This window comes from Rhinopithecus bieti, unplaced genomic scaffold (genome assembly GCF_001698545.2).
Source record: "Rhinopithecus bieti isolate Rb0 unplaced genomic scaffold, ASM169854v2 scaffold_33650, whole genome shotgun sequence".
Lineage (NCBI taxonomy): Eukaryota > Metazoa > Chordata > Mammalia > Primates > Cercopithecidae > Rhinopithecus > Rhinopithecus bieti.
In genome coordinates, this window is record NW_016814816.1 from 635139 (window position 1) to 652932 (window position 17794).

The window sequence follows — 17794 nt, forward strand, 5'->3', positions numbered from 1 at the left end:
CATACAATTATAGTGTTTTAAAATAACAAAGACTTTATTCACACTACAGGTGCATAATGAGAGAATAGGATCCACCCCACATGTCTTCAGTGTAGACCCAGGTTATCAGGAACACTGCTGTGCACTATAGCAGAGAGAAAGAGAGCTCTGGAGAGTCTTGGATTGGTCAAGTGCTGTGGCCCAGAAATGATACATATCACCTCTGCTTCCATCTCATTGCTGACATCATGCACATCATCCGTCCAACAAGGATTACACCAAGGCAAACAGACAAGACTCCAGTGGATGCCTGAAACTGCTGATAGTACCAAACCTTATGTTTTTCCCATCTGACAACTGAGATGGCTACTAACTGGCTAATGAGTGGGCATCTAAAGCATGGAGACATTGGACAAAGAGAGGATTCATATCCCTGGTGGGACAGACTGGGAAGATCAGAGACTTCATTGCAATACTCAGAATGGCTCACAATTTAAACTTATGAAGTGTTTATTTCTGGGATTTTCCATTAAATATATATATTTTTTCATGATTGAGATTTTATTCGTTGAGGATCAGTACAGACATTTCAATTTGTACACAATTCTTAACATATGTAATGAAATTCTAAAAAGCCATGTATTGTAATTCTTTTTTAAAGTTATTCCAGTGACTTTCCAACGTAAAATTTGGAAGCAAATTTTCCTTAAGAGGCTATCAAGTACCAGTATCTTCACATGTTGGTCGGCTGTTACATATGGCCCACCAGGTCACAACTGAATAGCATGCGCACTACATATTCAAATCTGTAATCTTTCACAGCACAGTAACAAAGTTATCAGGAAAACAGGACTACCACAACCAAAGATGTTACAGAGTGCACACAATTCTGACAGGGAGCACCATGATCAAGGAGTAGTTTTCTTTAGGAAACAATTCTACTAAAAAACATGAGAATAGAAGTAAAATAAAATGTTTAAGACATTAAATGCAGGACTGACTCCATATTGCCATTTAATCTGCTTTGTATTCTAGGATATAAAAACTAACCCCCCATCTATGGAATGTTAAGCTGACACCCGAGACAGTCGAAGCCTCCCATAATTCAATATCCCACACTATTTTCTAGTTGTACCAAAAAATAAACAACCAGCAAATGATTTCACCTCTTAAAAAAGAGCATTTACACTTAAAAAATGGGATGAGGTGGGATTCCCTCCTTCTTAAAATGTTTCTAGAGCTACTAAAAAACTTGAATTTACAAAATAGTTGATAAAAATATTCCTCTGGATTGTACAAGAAGGGAGACAGGGACCACTGATAAGACATGGTGTATGGTATTAATCAGACTTGGCTTCTTTCTCTCCTGCTTCATCAGAGGCTGGACTCTCCTCAGTTTTCGTTTCCCCGTTTTCTGCGGTAAATCTTCTTTAGTTTCTTGGTTAGCCACTTCGGCCTGTTTTCCCTTTGCTCCCCTTTTCCCTTTTGTTTGCACTTTTTTGTCTGAAGAGTTATCCTTCACTGCTGCCTTTTTCAGCTTCACTTCCACTTTTGCAGGAGATTTAGCTGACAACTGCGCCAATCTCCTCTTGGGCTCTTCCTTGGCGGCCCCTTCAGCGGAGCTGACCTGCGGGGACAAGGAGACGCGTGAATCTCCATTTAATATTTTTAGACCTCGGTTGACTGCCATTTACTATGGGTAACAGCCCTGACAAATGAAACCTCAGATAAGGGGATTACTGTGCAGGGCTGTCCGCATCTACAGTGGGGGATTGCTGGAAATGCTTGATGAACAGCATGAATGGAGATCACATGCCCTCAACCAAAACAATGGAGACATCTTTTTCTGTCTTACAAAGAAGGCCTCTTGCGTCTTCTCTCACATTACCTAATAAATCCTCACAGTACCTCCAAACCTTGGATTAGGCATATTTTTCTCAAATATTAAGGCTCAGTGATAAATTCATTAGTTTTCTATTTCTGCATTAGAAAATACCCCAAACATAGTGACTTCAAATAGCATACATCTATTATCAAAGAGCTTCCCCAGATGGGAAGTCTGGGTATGAGCTAGGTGGGCGTTCTGCTCAGGGTCTCACTTAGCTGGAATCAAGGGTCAGCCAGGGCTGCAAGGCCCTCAGAGGCTTCCCATCCTTTGCTGGTCTCACTGGTCCTTGGCAGAATTCAGTTGCTTTGGGTTGTTGGAGTGAAGTCCCAGCTTCTTGCTGGTCGTTGTTTGGGGACTACTCTGGGTTCTGGGGGTGCCCTCAGATTCTTGCTACATGTCCTGTATTAGCAGTTCACAACATGACTGTCTGCCTTTCCAACATGAGCAGGAGAAATCTCTCTCACTTCAGATATCTGAACTCTTGTAAGGTCTCCCTGATTAGGTTAGGCCCACCTGGCATAATCTGTCTTTTTATTATCTCAAAGTTAACTACTTAGGGCTGTTAATTACATCTGTTTATACCTTCTGCCATTCATCATGACCTTTTGATATAGAGAGTGATATTCCATTATATCCATAAGTGCCTTCACACTCAAGGGAAGGGAATTATTCAGGGCATATACACCAGGGGGTGGGAATCTTGGGGGCCATCTTAATAATTTTTCCCACATAGAGACACAGAAGGGCCACTGCGGTTAGAAGCCAGTCTTGAAAGTTGATTGAATTGGTGTGTTTGGGACCATCTTACTAGCTGGCTTTATAGAAAAACTTGTTGGAGTGTTCAATTAATTAATTAAAAGACAGAGAGAGAGAGGAGAAAGCTGGTATGAAACGGTTTGATTTGGTGCTGCAGGTAGAGAGGGCCATGAGGGCAGTGAGGAGCCACGTATGAGTCAGATCAGCTTCCAAGTGCCAAATTTCCAGTGTATGCCCAAGTGCCACACTGTCTCTTTAACAATGATATATGTGGCATTCTTAGTTGGCCCATGATAGTGTATCTGATTGTATCTCCCTTTTGATTTCTTTTTAAGTTTTACTTCTGAAAACAACACTATTATTTTTGCATGATTCTCTTCTTTCTGGAGTGAACATTTGTTGTTCTGCTTCTTGCCCAACTGCTTAAGATGGCTCATTATTCTATAATATGTGCAGTATTGCCCAGAAGTAATTTTCCTTTTATTTTTGTCCACAAGGTGGAAAATTAAGGATGAAATACAACTTTATTTTTCCTTTTCCCAGAAAAGGTGACAAGGTAGTTTTTTCTGCCTGTTTTTCTATTAGCAGTGAAATATTATTTTGGCTATAACAGTTGACTACTTCATCCTATTTTGGCAAAATAGGATGTAGAGAGACTCTACTTTTTTATCCATTCCAATGTGACAGAGAATTTCAAGAACTATAGTAGTAAAGAACTACTTTTCTTCTTTTATAGATCTTTTCTTCTGTTTACCTTTCACATCATTTTATGACCAATACCTAAGATGAACTAATTTTATGAGAAGGTGTAAATTTTTTTTAGCTAAGGAATATTTAAAGAATCCGTAGAGTCCTGGAGCAGTCATTTAGTATTTATTCAACACAAATTCTTGAATAAGTACTATGAATATAGCACTGCCCCAGCCACTTGAGACATTTAAGAAAGATCTGGTTTCTGCCTCAAAGAGAATAGTTGGTGGAAAGCACATCAGTTCAGCATCAGACAGACAGGGGTTTGAATCCTTGTTCTGCTACCCGCTGGATGTAAATCTCATGCATATTCCGTATTTCCCTACTTCTCAGTTTCCTGTCTGTAAAATGGGTGTTTTGAACTCTGTTTACTTATATTGTGAATATTAAAAGACTCCAGTAAGATAAAAAATGTATTACATCATGACCAAGTTAGGATCATATGAGAAATGGATGAATCATTTAATATTAAAAATTCCATAAATATAATCCACCCATTAACCAATCATTAGAGAAAAACCATATGATCATCTCAGTAGATACAGAAAACACATTTGAAAAAATGATGTGGTTTGGCTTTGTGTCCCCACACAAATCTCATCTCGAGTTGTAATCCCTTTGTGTTAAGGGAGGGATCTGAAGTCCCCACATGCCGAGGGAGGGAAGTGATTGGATTACGGAGGCAGTTTCCCCCATGCTGTTCTCGTGATAGTGAGTGAGTTCTCACAAGATGCGACGCTTTTAAAAGTGGCGGTTTTTCCTGTGCTCACACTCACTCTGTCCTGCCCCCTTGTGAAGAATGTACCTGCTTCCCCTTTTGCCTTCTGCCATGACTGTAAGTTTCCTGAGGCCTCCCCAGCAATTCAGAACTGTGGACCAATTAAAACTGTTTCCATTATAAATTACCCAGTCTTGGGTATGTCTTTATAGCAGTGTGAAAACAAACTAATACAAAAAAACTTTAAAATATTTAATCATGATTAAAAAGAAAACTCTTAGCCAACTCTTATGAGCTTCCTTATGAGATAAAGTACCTACCAAAAACCTGGAGTAAATGTCTTTATTAATGATGAAATGTTAGAAGCATCCATTTAAAATCAGTCCTTAGATAATAATGGTCATCTGTCACCAGTTCTTTATTTAACATTATACAGGACTTACACAGCAAGACATGAAAAAGAAAGAAAACTGTAAGAATTGAAAAGCAAGAAACATGACTCCTAATATTTATGNTGGGATTCCCTCCTTCTTAAAATGTTTCTAGAGCTACTAAAAAACTTGAATTTACAAAATAGTTGATAAAATATTCCTCTGGATTGTACAAGAAGGGAGACAGGGACCACTGATAAGACATGGTGTATGGTATTAATCAGACTTGGCTTCTTTCTCTCCTGCTTCATCAGAGGCTGGACTCTCCTCAGTTTTCGTTTCCCCGTTTTCTGCGGTAAATCTTCTTTAGTTTCTTGGTTAGCCACTTCGGCCTGTTTTCCCTTTGCTCCCCTTTTCCCTTTTGTTTGCACTTTTTTGTCTGAAGAGTTATCCTTCACTGCTGCCTTTTCAGCTTCACTTCCACTTTTGCAGGAGATTTAGCTGACAACTGCGCCAATCTCCTCTTGGGCTCTTCCTTGGCGGCCCCTTCAGCGGAGCTGACCTGCGGGGACAAGGAGACGCGTGAATCTCCATTTAATATTTTAGACCTCGGTTGACTGCCATTTACTATGGGTAACAGCCCTGACAAATGAAACCTCAGATAAGGGGATTACTGTGCAGGGCTGTCCGCATCTACAGTGGGGATTGCTGGAAATGCTTGATGAACAGCATGAATGGAGATCACATGCCCTCAACCAAAACAATGGAGACATCTTTTCTGTCTTACAAAGAAGGCCTCTTGCGTCTTCTCTCACATTACCTAATAAATCCTCACAGTACCTCCAAACCTTGGATTAGGCATATTTTCTCAAATATTAAGGCTCAGTGATAAATTCATTAGTTTTCTATTTCTGCATTAGAAAATACCCCAAACATAGTGACTTCAAATAGCATACATCTATTATCAAAGAGCTTCCCCAGATGGGAAGTCTGGGTATGAGCTAGGTGGGCGTTCTGCTCAGGGTCTCACTTAGCTGGAATCAAGGGTCAGCCAGGGCTGCAAGGCCCTCAGAGGCTTCCCATCCTTTGCTGGTCTCACTGGTCCTTGGCAGAATTCAGTTGCTTTGGGTTGTTGGAGTGAAGTCCCAGCTTCTTGCTGGTCGTTGTTTGGGGACTACTCTGGGTTCTGGGGTGCCCTCAGATTCTTGCTACATGTCCTGTATTAGCAGTTCACAACATGACTGTCTGCCTTTCCAACATGAGCAGGAGAAATCTCTCTCACTTCAGATATCTGAACTCTTGTAAGGTCTCCCTGATTAGGTTAGGCCCACCTGGCATAATCTGTCTTTTATTATCTCAAAGTTAACTACTTAGGGCTGTTAATTACATCTGTTTATACCTTCTGCCATTCATCATGACCTTTTGATATAGAGAGTGATATTCCATTATATCCATAAGTGCCTTCACACTCAAGGGAAGGGAATTATTCAGGGCATATACACCAGGGGTGGGAATCTTGGGGCCATCTTAATAATTTTCCCACATAGAGACACAGAAGGGCCACTGCGGTTAGAAGCCAGTCTTGAAAGTTGATTGAATTGGTGTGTTTGGGACCATCTTACTAGCTGGCTTTATAGAAAACTTGTTGGAGTGTTCAATTAATTAATTAAAAGACAGAGAGAGAGAGGAGAAAGCTGGTATGAAACGGTTTGATTTGGTGCTGCAGGTAGAGAGGGCCATGAGGGCAGTGAGGAGCCACGTATGAGTCAGATCAGCTTCCAAGTGCCAAATTTCCAGTGTATGCCCAAGTGCCACACTGTCTCTTTAACAATGATATATGTGGCATTCTTAGTTGGCCCATGATAGTGTATCTGATTGTATCTCCCTTTTGATTTCTTTTAAGTTTTACTTCTGAAAACAACACTATTATTTTGCATGATTCTCTTCTTTCTGGAGTGAACATTTGTTGTTCTGCTTCTTGCCCAACTGCTTAAGATGGCTCATTATTCTATAATATGTGCAGTATTGCCCAGAAGTAATTTTCCTTTTATTTTGTCCACAAGGTGGAAAATTAAGGATGAAATACAACTTTATTTTCCTTTTCCCAGAAAAGGTGACAAGGTAGTTTTTTCTGCCTGTTTTCTATTAGCAGTGAAATATTATTTTGGCTATAACAGTTGACTACTTCATCCTATTTTGGCAAAATAGGATGTAGAGAGACTCTACTTTTTTATCCATTCCAATGTGACAGAGAATTTCAAGAACTATAGTAGTAAAGAACTACTTTTCTTCTTTTATAGATCTTTTCTTCTGTTTACCTTTCACATCATTTTATGACCAATACCTAAGATGAACTAATTTTATGAGAAGGTGTAAATTTTTTTTAGCTAAGGAATATTTAAAGAATCCGTAGAGTCCTGGAGCAGTCATTTAGTATTTATTCAACACAAATTCTTGAATAAGTACTATGAATATAGCACTGCCCCAGCCACTTGAGACATTTAAGAAAGATCTGGTTTCTGCCTCAAAGAGAATAGTTGGTGGAAAGCACATCAGTTCAGCATCAGACAGACAGGGGTTTGAATCCTTGTTCTGCTACCCGCTGGATGTAAATCTCATGCATATTCCGTATTTCCCTACTTCTCAGTTTCCTGTCTGTAAAATGGGTGTTTTGAACTCTGTTTACTTATATTGTGAATATTAAAAGACTCCAGTAAGATAAAAAATGTATTACATCATGACCAAGTTAGGATCATATGAGAAATGGATGAATCATTTAATATTAAAATTCCATAAATATAATCCACCCATTAACCAATCATTAGAGAAAACCATATGATCATCTCAGTAGATACAGAAAACACATTTGAAAAAATGATGTGGTTTGGCTTTGTGTCCCCACACAAATCTCATCTCGAGTTGTAATCCCTTTGTGTTAAGGGAGGGATCTGAAGTCCCCACATGCCGAGGGAGGGAAGTGATTGGATTACGGAGGCAGTTTCCCCATGCTGTTCTCGTGATAGTGAGTGAGTTCTCACAAGATGCGACGCTTTTAAAAGTGGCGGTTTTCCTGTGCTCACACTCACTCTGTCCTGCCCCTTGTGAAGAATGTACCTGCTTCCCCTTTTGCCTTCTGCCATGACTGTAAGTTTCCTGAGGCCTCCCCAGCAATTCAGAACTGTGGACCAATTAAAACTGTTTCCATTATAAATTACCCAGTCTTGGGTATGTCTTTATAGCAGTGTGAAAACAAACTAATACAAAAAAACTTTAAAATATTTAATCATGATTAAAAGAAAACTCTTAGCCAACTCTTATGAGCTTCCTTATGAGATAAAGTACCTACCAAAACCTGGAGTAAATGTCTTTATTAATGATGAAATGTTAGAAGCATCCATTTAAAATCAGTCCTTAGATAATAATGGTCATCTGTCACCAGTTCTTTATTTAACATTATACAGGACTTACACAGCAAGACATGAAAAAGAAAGAAAACTGTAAGAATTGAAAAGCAAGAAACATGACTCCTAATATTTATGGAGGATATGACCACCTACAAAAGAACCCAATGCATCCTATATACCAAGAATTGGGGCTTAAAAGAGAGGTTTTTAGGCTGGTTTAATATATGATTAGTATGTAAAAACAAACAGTTGGAAAACATGTATTAAAAGGTTTTTATTTATAAAGAATCTAGAAATTAATATAACCGAGAATTTGTCAGGTCTATATGGAAAAATGTATAAAATGCTTTTCAAATCCTTACTCAATTTGTATTCCACAGTCAATAATTATAACCACTCAGATTATAGGCATATGCTCAAATCCTTTGCATTTTTCCTGCTTTAACATTATGGTCTGACTAAACCGAATTCATGGTTCTATCCAACACTTCCTCTAACCTATATACTTGCACCTGCGCAACTGGATGTGCTGGAATACAATAACACAAATTTGCTGACTGGTTTTACTTTAAATTCAGATTGCCAATCTCAGTTGAGCCCTATGAAAGCCCTGCAATTATAATATCTTCTTTTGGTTCACCCTTGCTTCCCTTCTCTTAGACAAGTGTCTTCAAAATGGATAAATGACCATAGAATCACCCTATGATCCAGAAATTTCACTTCTGGGTATATATCCAAAAGAATTAAAAGCAGAGGCTTAAATAAATATGTATTTGTATACATCATGTTCACAGAAGCATTATTCAAATTGCCAAAAAGTGGAAACAGCCCAAATATCCATGGATAGATGGAAAAATAAAATCACACACACACACACACACACACACACACACATACACACACGAATATTATTCAGCTTTTAAAAGGAGTGATAGTCTGATACATACTACAGCATGGATGAATCTTGAAGACACTACACTAATTGAAATAAGCCAGTCACAAAAAAACAAATATTGTGTGAGGTACCTAGGATAGTTAGTTTCACAGAGACAAAATGATAACACTGGTTGCTAATGGCTGGGGAGTTGTTTAATGGAAACAGAGTTTCCATTTGGGATGATGAAAAAGTTCTGGAGATGTGTAGCAGTCATGGGGGCACCACAATGTAAATGCACTTAATGCCACTGAGTTGCACTTCAAAATGGCTAAAAAACATTTTATGTTTTTTATGTTATATATATATATATATATATGTTTAATTACAATTTTAATCAAATGATACATGAAGAATTTCTAAGAGACACGTTTGGCAAGGATTGCTTTTAAAGGGGAGTCACTTTGCCAAATTTACACTTTCCCCAAATTACCTTGCCTCTTGAGAACATCTGCGAATTTAGGGTCTCCTTTTCACAATTGCTCTTCTCTTTTTATTGAAAATAGGAAAATACATTTTTTCTTATCTGTTATGAACTTAGTGTATGCTCCATGGCCCATTGCATAAGGAATTAGATACAGAAACATCTGAAATATTGGTCATTTGTGTTAAGAAAACAAATGAGTTTATTGGGGAATATTAATTATTGCCAGCTCCAGCTTTCCTATTCTTTTGCTTTTCATTAAACTGAACAGAACTAATTACATTTTTTCAGTTGATGAGATCATTAAAATAAATTTTTCATAAGTAGATTATAAAAATATTTTGCTAAAAACACTTTTTGGAAATAATATTTTGTGATTTATGCCTACATAACCAGAAGAGTTTCAAAAATTCCATAACTTTGCTTTAACAAAAGTCGTTCTCTTCCCAGCTGGTTATATAAATGAAATTACATCTTTTGCAATGATTTAAATTTATAATGAAAATTTTTGTTTCCACCTTAAAAAATATATGAGGAAATATCATTTTTCGAAATTATTTTAGGAGGTATGAAAGCAAAAAAAGTTTGATGATTGCTAAACTAGCGGACTGCTTCACATTATTTCCTCTCTTCGCAAAACACCAACTTCTCCCAGATTCTGTTAGCTGATGACCTTGCTTTTTGTTGCACTGAGAAAATGGACACAATCAAAAATGAACCTCCTTACCACAAACCACTCATCATATCTACACACCCACAAGCATCTGTACACACACACTCCACCATCTCATCCCTCCTGTTTGTAGAGATGACCTCTCCAAGCTGTTAACTCAACCCAAGCCCTTTCCTTATGCTCCAGGCACCACCCCTCCTTGTTTGTTCCAGGGCATTGCCCAGCAATTCACTTCTCTTCTGCATCATCCAATTTTTGCCTTTATACTGGATCATTCCTATTAATATACAAACAGGGTGTTATTTCCTCTCATCTTAAAAACAACAAAGCCTGTCTTGATTTACTTTTCCTTCAATTGACCACCCATGTCCCTCATCTCTTTATATGTAATTTTACAATTTATAGCAGAATTCCTTGAAAGAGTTGTCTATTCTCAAGTCTTTAATTCCCCTCTCAGACCCACTTCAGTGAAGTCCCCCTCCCACTACCATTGCTCTTGTCAAGGTCAACAATGATCTCTGCTTTGCTGTGTCCAGTGGTCAGTTCTTAGGCCTCATCTTCCTGGACCTATCCAGGTCCTAGCAGGTGATACATTTAATGCTCTCTCTGTGTAATCATTTTTTTCTTTGGCTTCCCAGACACCATACCTTCCTGGAGTTGCTTCTTCTCAGTCTCCTTTGCTGCTTCCTCCGTGCCTATCCAGCTTCTAGAAACTGGACTAATCCAGAGTTTAGTCCCAGACCTCTGCAAGATCTTTTCCATCTGCATGCATTCTCTAGTCATCTCACCGAGTCTCCTGGCTATAAATCCCAGCAATACCAGCTTCTCTGCTTGCTCCAGGTAATGCCTCTTTCCCTCCGGATAGATTCTCCACCTTTCTCTGCCCTGGTCTCTACCCGGCAGGTTGGCTGGTATGTACTTTATCTGCAGGCCTCTGTGCCTTCTGGATTCTGGCTGGTTGTAACTAATGGTGAGTGGTTGCAAGATATTAAGGGGAAAGAGAAGAGTGATATTGAGCCTTTTTTCCCTCAGCCCCAACTGTGTGAAGACATTCAACCAAAGATAATGTCTCTCATGGACCTCCTTGGTTTTTATTATTATTATTATTATTATTATTATTATTATTATTATTATTAAATATAGGGTCTCACTCTGTTGCCCAGGCTGGGGTGCAGTGGCATGATCGTAGCTCATTGCATCCCTGACCTCTTAGGCTCAAGTGATCATTCTGTTTTAGCCTCCCTGGTAGCTGGGATTACAGACTTGAGCCACCATGTCTGGGTAAAGTATCTGTCTTGATCCAGTTCTCCACCTCCAAGTTCCTGTAACCCCTATCTCCCTTGTTCTTTGATATTTCAAGTAGAGCACTGGTGTTCTACCAGCTCTTGTGTTCCCTGTACCCCACCTGTAAAACAGTTCCTTTGTAAATAAACCCTCCTTAAATGTTCCTACTTTGAGTATTCCACTGTTTTCTGTGGCAATCCTGAGTGATACATCCAAATGTCTAGCATCATTTGGAGCCACCCTTCTGAACTCCAGTCTTTTCCATCCAGCAGGCTACAGGACACCACTTCTGAGATGTCTCATAGAAACCTCAAACATCATGTCCAATATTGAGCTCCTTGCATTACCTCCAGCCTGATCTGCCTCCCTTCTTCCCATCTCAGCAAAGGCAACAACATCCTTCCTGTGGTTCAGGCATGTCTCTAGGACTAATCAGTCTTTATCGTTTCTCACACCTCACACGGTCCATCAGCAAATCCTGTCAGAGCTGCTGTGGTTTGGAGATGTTTTTCTCTTCCAAACCTCATGTTGAAATTTTTTGATCCCCAGTGTTGGAGGTGGGGCCCAATGGGAGACGTTTGGGTCATGGGGATGCATCCCTCCTGAATAGATTAGTGCCCTAATGGAGTTAATACCTTAATAGAGTCTAATAGACTTCTTACTCCATTACTTCCCACGGAGCTGGTTGCTAAAGAGCCTGGAACCTCCCCACTCTCTCCTGCCTCCTCACTCACCCTGTGGTCCCTACACAGACTGGCTCCTCTTGGCCTTCTGCCTCAATTGGAAGCAGCCTGAGGCTCCCACCAGATGCAGATGCCCAATCTTGAATTTTCCAGCCATCAGAATCATGAGTCAAATAAACTGTTTTTCCTTTATAAATTACCCAGCCTCAGGTATTCCTTTATAACAACACAGTGCTTCTTTTCACTGGCCACTGCTCACCACCCCATTGCCACTATGTTGGTCCAAGCCAACATCAGTCTTCTCTGGATGAAATGGGCAAAAGCCTTGAATAAGCTTTCAGAGAAGCAGAAACACAAATGACCAATGTTCACAATACGTTTAATCTCATTAATATCAGAAAAATTCAAGTTCAAATTTGCAATGTAAATTGCTAGATTTAAAAAAATCATAAGTGTCATAAAACAAAGTGTGAGTGAGGATATGGAGCAAATGGAACCCTAACGCCTGCTGGTAGAAATGCCAATTGTACCATCATGGAGAAGACAATTTGGATTACCCCCAAATGTGAACTTCCCCATGTGTACCAGGAGACCTATTTTGGAATGTTTACAGCAGCATTGTTTATCATAATAGCAAAAGCAAACAACCCCTCTCAAAGAAACACAATTTTGAGAAGCTAGAAAGAACTCAGATGTCCATTGACTGAATGAGTAATTGAACTCATGAATATGAATAAATTATGGTATATTCATACTATATAGTTTATGGCAGTGAAAATGAACGAAGCACAGCTGCACGCTGGCTTTCTCTTCAGTCCTGCTGGCCCGTGTCGCTCACGCCATACAGCTCAGCTCCAGAGTGGATCCAATAACATGGTCCATCCAGTGCCAGTGTGGGCTTTCAGTGCGGGCCCAGCTCCCTTCCACTTAAACGCCACCTCTGACTCATCCTGCTTCTGGTCTTATCCACCAAATAGTCACTGGACCTCACCTCCAACGCAGTCTGTGTGTGTGTGTGTGTGTGTGTGTGTGTGTGTGTGTGAGAGAGAGAGAGAGAGAGAGAGAGTGAGAGAGAAAGAGAGAGGTGATTCTTGAGGAGAGGAGAGAGAAGATTCCAGAACAGTGTTATGATTCTGTTAGGAAGAGGAAAGAGAGAGTGGATGCTGGATATGCCCGCACGCAGCCACTACCCACTACTGCTGGTTTGTTTCTGTGTCTCCTATCATACTGTAAACTCCTTAAGGGGAGAAACCATGTCAATCATCTCTGCATTCACCTACCACAGTGCCTGGCACATGCCAAGCATTCAAGAAATATTGAACAGAAGCATAGCATAAGAGAGACCTAACTGGTCAGACCTATGGAAACAGACCTAACTGAAACAGAAACCAGGTCAAGAGCCTCTTGCCAGAACCAACACGCTACTTGGGAAAGCTGCTATCGAAAGATAAGGAAATGGGTGGATGACAAATTAGGAAGTAGAGGCAGTTTAAGGGCTACTCTGAGTGGCAAAACAAAAGCATAGTGGTCAGGGACAATGACCGCCCCTGGGGAAGGGAGCTAAGTTGGCAAGGCTGTGACCACCACTGCCTTTTAATGAAATCTTCAGAAGTAACCCCATAGCAAGGTGATATTTTCCTGATCTTAAAAGAAGCACAGCAGGAGTTTTTGTTCTCCAGCCACCAAGGCGTGGAACATGGTTTGCCATCCAACTGGAACAGCATTTTTGGCAGCAGTGCCTTTCGGTAGCTTTTCCCAGCTTGCCCCCCGCATAAGCCAGCCACTGCTGAGGCAGGCTGCGGTGGCACCACGATGCAGATGCACCAGGCCTCCTGGGCTCACCCACTTGCCCCTGTGTTCCAAATCAGCCCAGTGTTAATGCTTCATACCCCCATGGTGATGACTCGTTTACAACCCCTGTGTCTGAGAAGGTGCCAGAGAACTCAGAGAAGAGAAGCTCAAAATTGTCCTGACTTACAGTCAAAACACTAAGATCTGGCCAGTGTATGCAAGTATCTCAGGACCAGAATCGACCCTCCTCCCCCGCTTCACATCAGGGTCATCACATGTGGTTACGCATGTGGTTGCACCGAAGCTCTGGCTGTGGTATAGGGGGCACTGAATCCAGACTGCACTCTGCTCACTAAGCTTGTGGGTGGGGTGTTTCCTCCATCTGCCTGGAAGATGGGGCTCTTTTCTTCTCCTAGATGTTTCTGCTTGCCAAGCCAGGGCTGCATCTGCCTAGAGGGGCCCTCTCATCTAACTGGTACAGAGGCACAGTGTTCCCTTCCCATCCTGTCCCTAGGACAGACCCAGAAGCCTTGGGCTGATTTGAACTTGCTTTTTGTTCCAACAGGAAGTATGCAAGTATGCAAGAACCAGCAGCTTTCTTACTGGCAGTGAGACCATCCGAGATGCTTGTCCTCCTTGATCCTGTTCTCTGCCAACTTCCCATTCCCCTTCCTGCAGATGGGCCGTGATCCTGGCCTATCTTCCCAGCCTTGCTCATGGTTATCTCTGTCTTCCTGGTTGCTGTCTGTCTGCAGAGCATCCTCTGACCCATTGATCACCCTGCTGGTGGGGGCTGTGACTGCTCTCAACCTGCCCCCTGGCTCCTCGCCAGGCTGATTCCTGGCTCATGGCTTAGCCCTGGACTTCCGCTTGTTTGTGCCTAGGCTCCTGCCTGATTACTGACGCCATCCCTGAATGCTGCTGGCCCGGGCTTTTAGTCTTGACTCTGGGCTTCAGAACTTATAGACATAGCACTGACAGCAACTTCTGATCTGGACAGGAAAGGGTTGTTTTCCATGGATGGAGTGTATCTGTCCACCCCAATTAGACATCTTGGAGCAGCCAGGCCCAGCCCACTGAGCGTGCTACACATGCCCCTGTTTACAGATGGCCTCCTGGACCTCTTTCTCTTCCAGCACTCACTCCCCACCCTGTTCTTCTGGTCAGCAACCAGAGTTCATTCCACTGGTGTCTGTAACTCTGTTAATCTTTCTAGATTTCAGATGATCTTTCTCAGCATTGTTTAAGCAATTTGCTCACAGACTCCATCATAATATCCTTTATAGCTTTACCCAGCTTCTAAGATCCTCCCAACCTGTGTCTCCCCAAGGAGCCACCCTCTCTCCTCTCCTTCCTCCCTCTCACACACAGCCTGCTTTGGGAGTGGGGTCCAGACACCATTTAGTTCTGGGCAGAAGCAGGGTGAGTCAGAAGCTGAGTTTAAGAGGAAGGGAGACAGGCTGCCCTGAAAGTGCGCATTGTTGTTGGAACGAGTTGCTGTTCCCATTCTGGAGCTGAGCTGCACGGTGTGTCTGGACATGAACAACATGGGCCAGCAGGGCGACAGAAAGCCAGGATTGCAGAGGAATAAGAGACTAGACATTATGGACTAAATGTGTGTGTTCCTCCCCCCAAATCAATATGTTAAAGTCCTAACCCCCCAAGTGATGGTGTTGGAAGATGGGGCCTTTGGGAGGTGATTAGAATTAGATGAGTGTGGGATCCTAATGGTGGGAGTGGAGGCCTCATAAGAAGAGGAAGAGTCTCTCTCCTCATGTGTGAGTGTGTGTGTAGGGGTGTGTGAGAGTGTGTGACTGTGTATATGTTTGTGTGGGTGTACATGTGACAGTGTATGTGTGTACATGGTTGTGTGTGTGGGCATGTGTGTGTGAGTGTATGTGTGAGAGTATGTGTGTGTATGTGTGTGTGAGTGTGTGTATGTGTGAGTGTGTGTATATGTGAGTGTGAGTATGTGTGAGAGTATGTGAGTGTGTGTGAGTGTATGTGTGTGTATGTGTGTGTGAGTGTATGTGTGTGTGTTTGTGTGTGTGTGCATATGTTAGTGTGAGTGTGTGTGTATGTGAGTGTGTGCATATGTGAGTGTGAGTATGTGTGTGCCCCATGCACCAAGGAAAGGCCATGTGACGACACTGTAAGGAGGAAGCCATTTGCAAACCAAGGAGAAGTTTCCTCAACAGGCACCAACCCTGCTGGTACTTTGATCTTGGACTTTACAGCTTCTAGAACTGTAAGAAAATCAATGCTTAAGCCATCCAGTGTATGGTATTTTGTTACGGCAGCCTGAGCTGACTAAGACACTGGAGGAGATAATCCTGTCAAAAGCCTGGGAGAAAACATACTTTGAAAAATGAGCTTGGAAGTCATTGTACCTCCTGCTCCCTTCCCCTGCCCCCAGCCCCACTTCTGCCTGGGATCTTCGAAGAACCCAGTTCCCTTTTCCCCCATAATTCATTCTGTCCACCTACTCATTCCGGCACACTTTTTGACCTGATTTCCATGGCTCAGCTCCAAAGTGCTTGCCTTAGTCCCCTGGGCTGCAGGAACCCACTCTGTACTACTCCTTTGCTCCCACCCGACCCTCTCCCAAGAGACAGTTTTGGCATTCAGACTCTGCTCACCTGCACCTGGCTCCAGTGAAGCACGAATGCAGTGAGGGCAGCAGTCCTTTCTTTACCCTCCACAGCACCTAACGTGATTTGGGACGTGTGTCATGACTAATCAATGTTCATTAATTGATTGATGAATAGATTGATTATAAGCACATTTTCCATTACACTTTATAATGTGGTATTTTTCTAAGTATGCTATAAGGACCTGTTGTACCAGAATCTCATTGAATGTCTTCTAAAATGCAGATCTTGGACCCCACCACACCCCTTGCAAACCAGAATTTGTGAGAAGACAGCTCTGGCATTTGTGTTGTGGTGGATGAAAGATGGTTACAAATTCTTTGACATTTTCCCCATCTAGAGGTGGGATCTATTTCTCTGCCCCTTGAAATGCCTATGGCTGCTCTGATCAATGGAACGATGCAATGCCAATTCCAGAGCTAGCATAGGTCTCTGGGAGCCCTGGGCCATGAGAGCAATGTGATGAGACCCTAAGACCATGTGGAGACAGAGGAAAACATGACTGAGCTAGCTTTACAATCACCCTCTAATTTTCCAGTCATGTAGGTGAAATTATCTTGGACTCTCCAGACAAGACCAGCCACCAGCTGAATACCAGTGGGTGACCCCAGTCAATCACATGGAACAGAAGAATCACTCAGCTGAGCCCTGCCAGAATTCTTGGCCCACAAAATCCTGAAATGCAATTAAATGGTGGTTGTTTTAAGCCCCTAAATTTTAAGGTGATTTGTTAAATAGTGATAAACAACAAGAATATGCAGGTGTCACAAATTCTCCAGGTTATACATTTGTATCCTAGAATGTAGGAGTCATTGCTATAAAAGGATCTGACATTAATGAGTAAAATTTTATGTTAAAGAATAGAAAGGATAATTCATTTCATAATGTGTTGTCTGCATATCTTAGGGGAAGGAAGATGTGGTAAAACAAAATCTCACAATTTATGTTGTTGGTACTCATTTTATTGGACAGCAGGCCCGATCTGCTCATAGCATAAACAAGAGAGGGCCTCCAGCTCTCCTGAACTTTTCTAGACAATCCAGTTGCCACAGACAGTGTTAATAAACAGTGTCACCCCAATGGAATAAAATTTAGCTTTGGATTTAAAATGTAGTGAGCCCTGAAAACATTTGGTTTGGACATGTTTCCTTAGTCTATGCTTCCAGGCCAAAACTAAGATGATTTTTTTTTCTGGTTTGTCTCTTGGGAGTATATTTTAAGACTAAGCTTGTGGTTTTTTTTAAGGTTTTATAATGAAACCTTTAGGTTTGTGAGTCACATGACTGACCACTACTTTTGCCGTAGTTTTGGACAAAAATCATGGACCCTACAAGCCCCATTGGGATTAGTGATTTTTGTTTTGATTTCTCAACAAAGCAGTTTGGACAAATCTGAGAGATTTTTCCAGACTCAGCAGAGATCTGTGTGAAACTCAGCATCTTCCTTGGATGCTTCAGCTCAGCTTCCGTGGGTTTGGATGGACCCAGT

At 41.5% G+C, this 17794-nt stretch overlaps 2 pseudogenes; both read right to left on the minus strand.

Moving 5' to 3' along the window:
* Positions 1 to 1319: 1319 nt before the first annotated feature.
* On the minus strand, positions 1320 to 4727 carry LOC108515470 (non-histone chromosomal protein HMG-14-like; annotated as a pseudogene).
* Positions 4728 to 4738: 11 nt separating this feature from the next.
* LOC108515471 (non-histone chromosomal protein HMG-14-like) lies at positions 4739 to 14748 on the minus strand (annotated as a pseudogene).
* Between the last annotated feature and the right edge of the window lie 3046 nt (positions 14749 to 17794).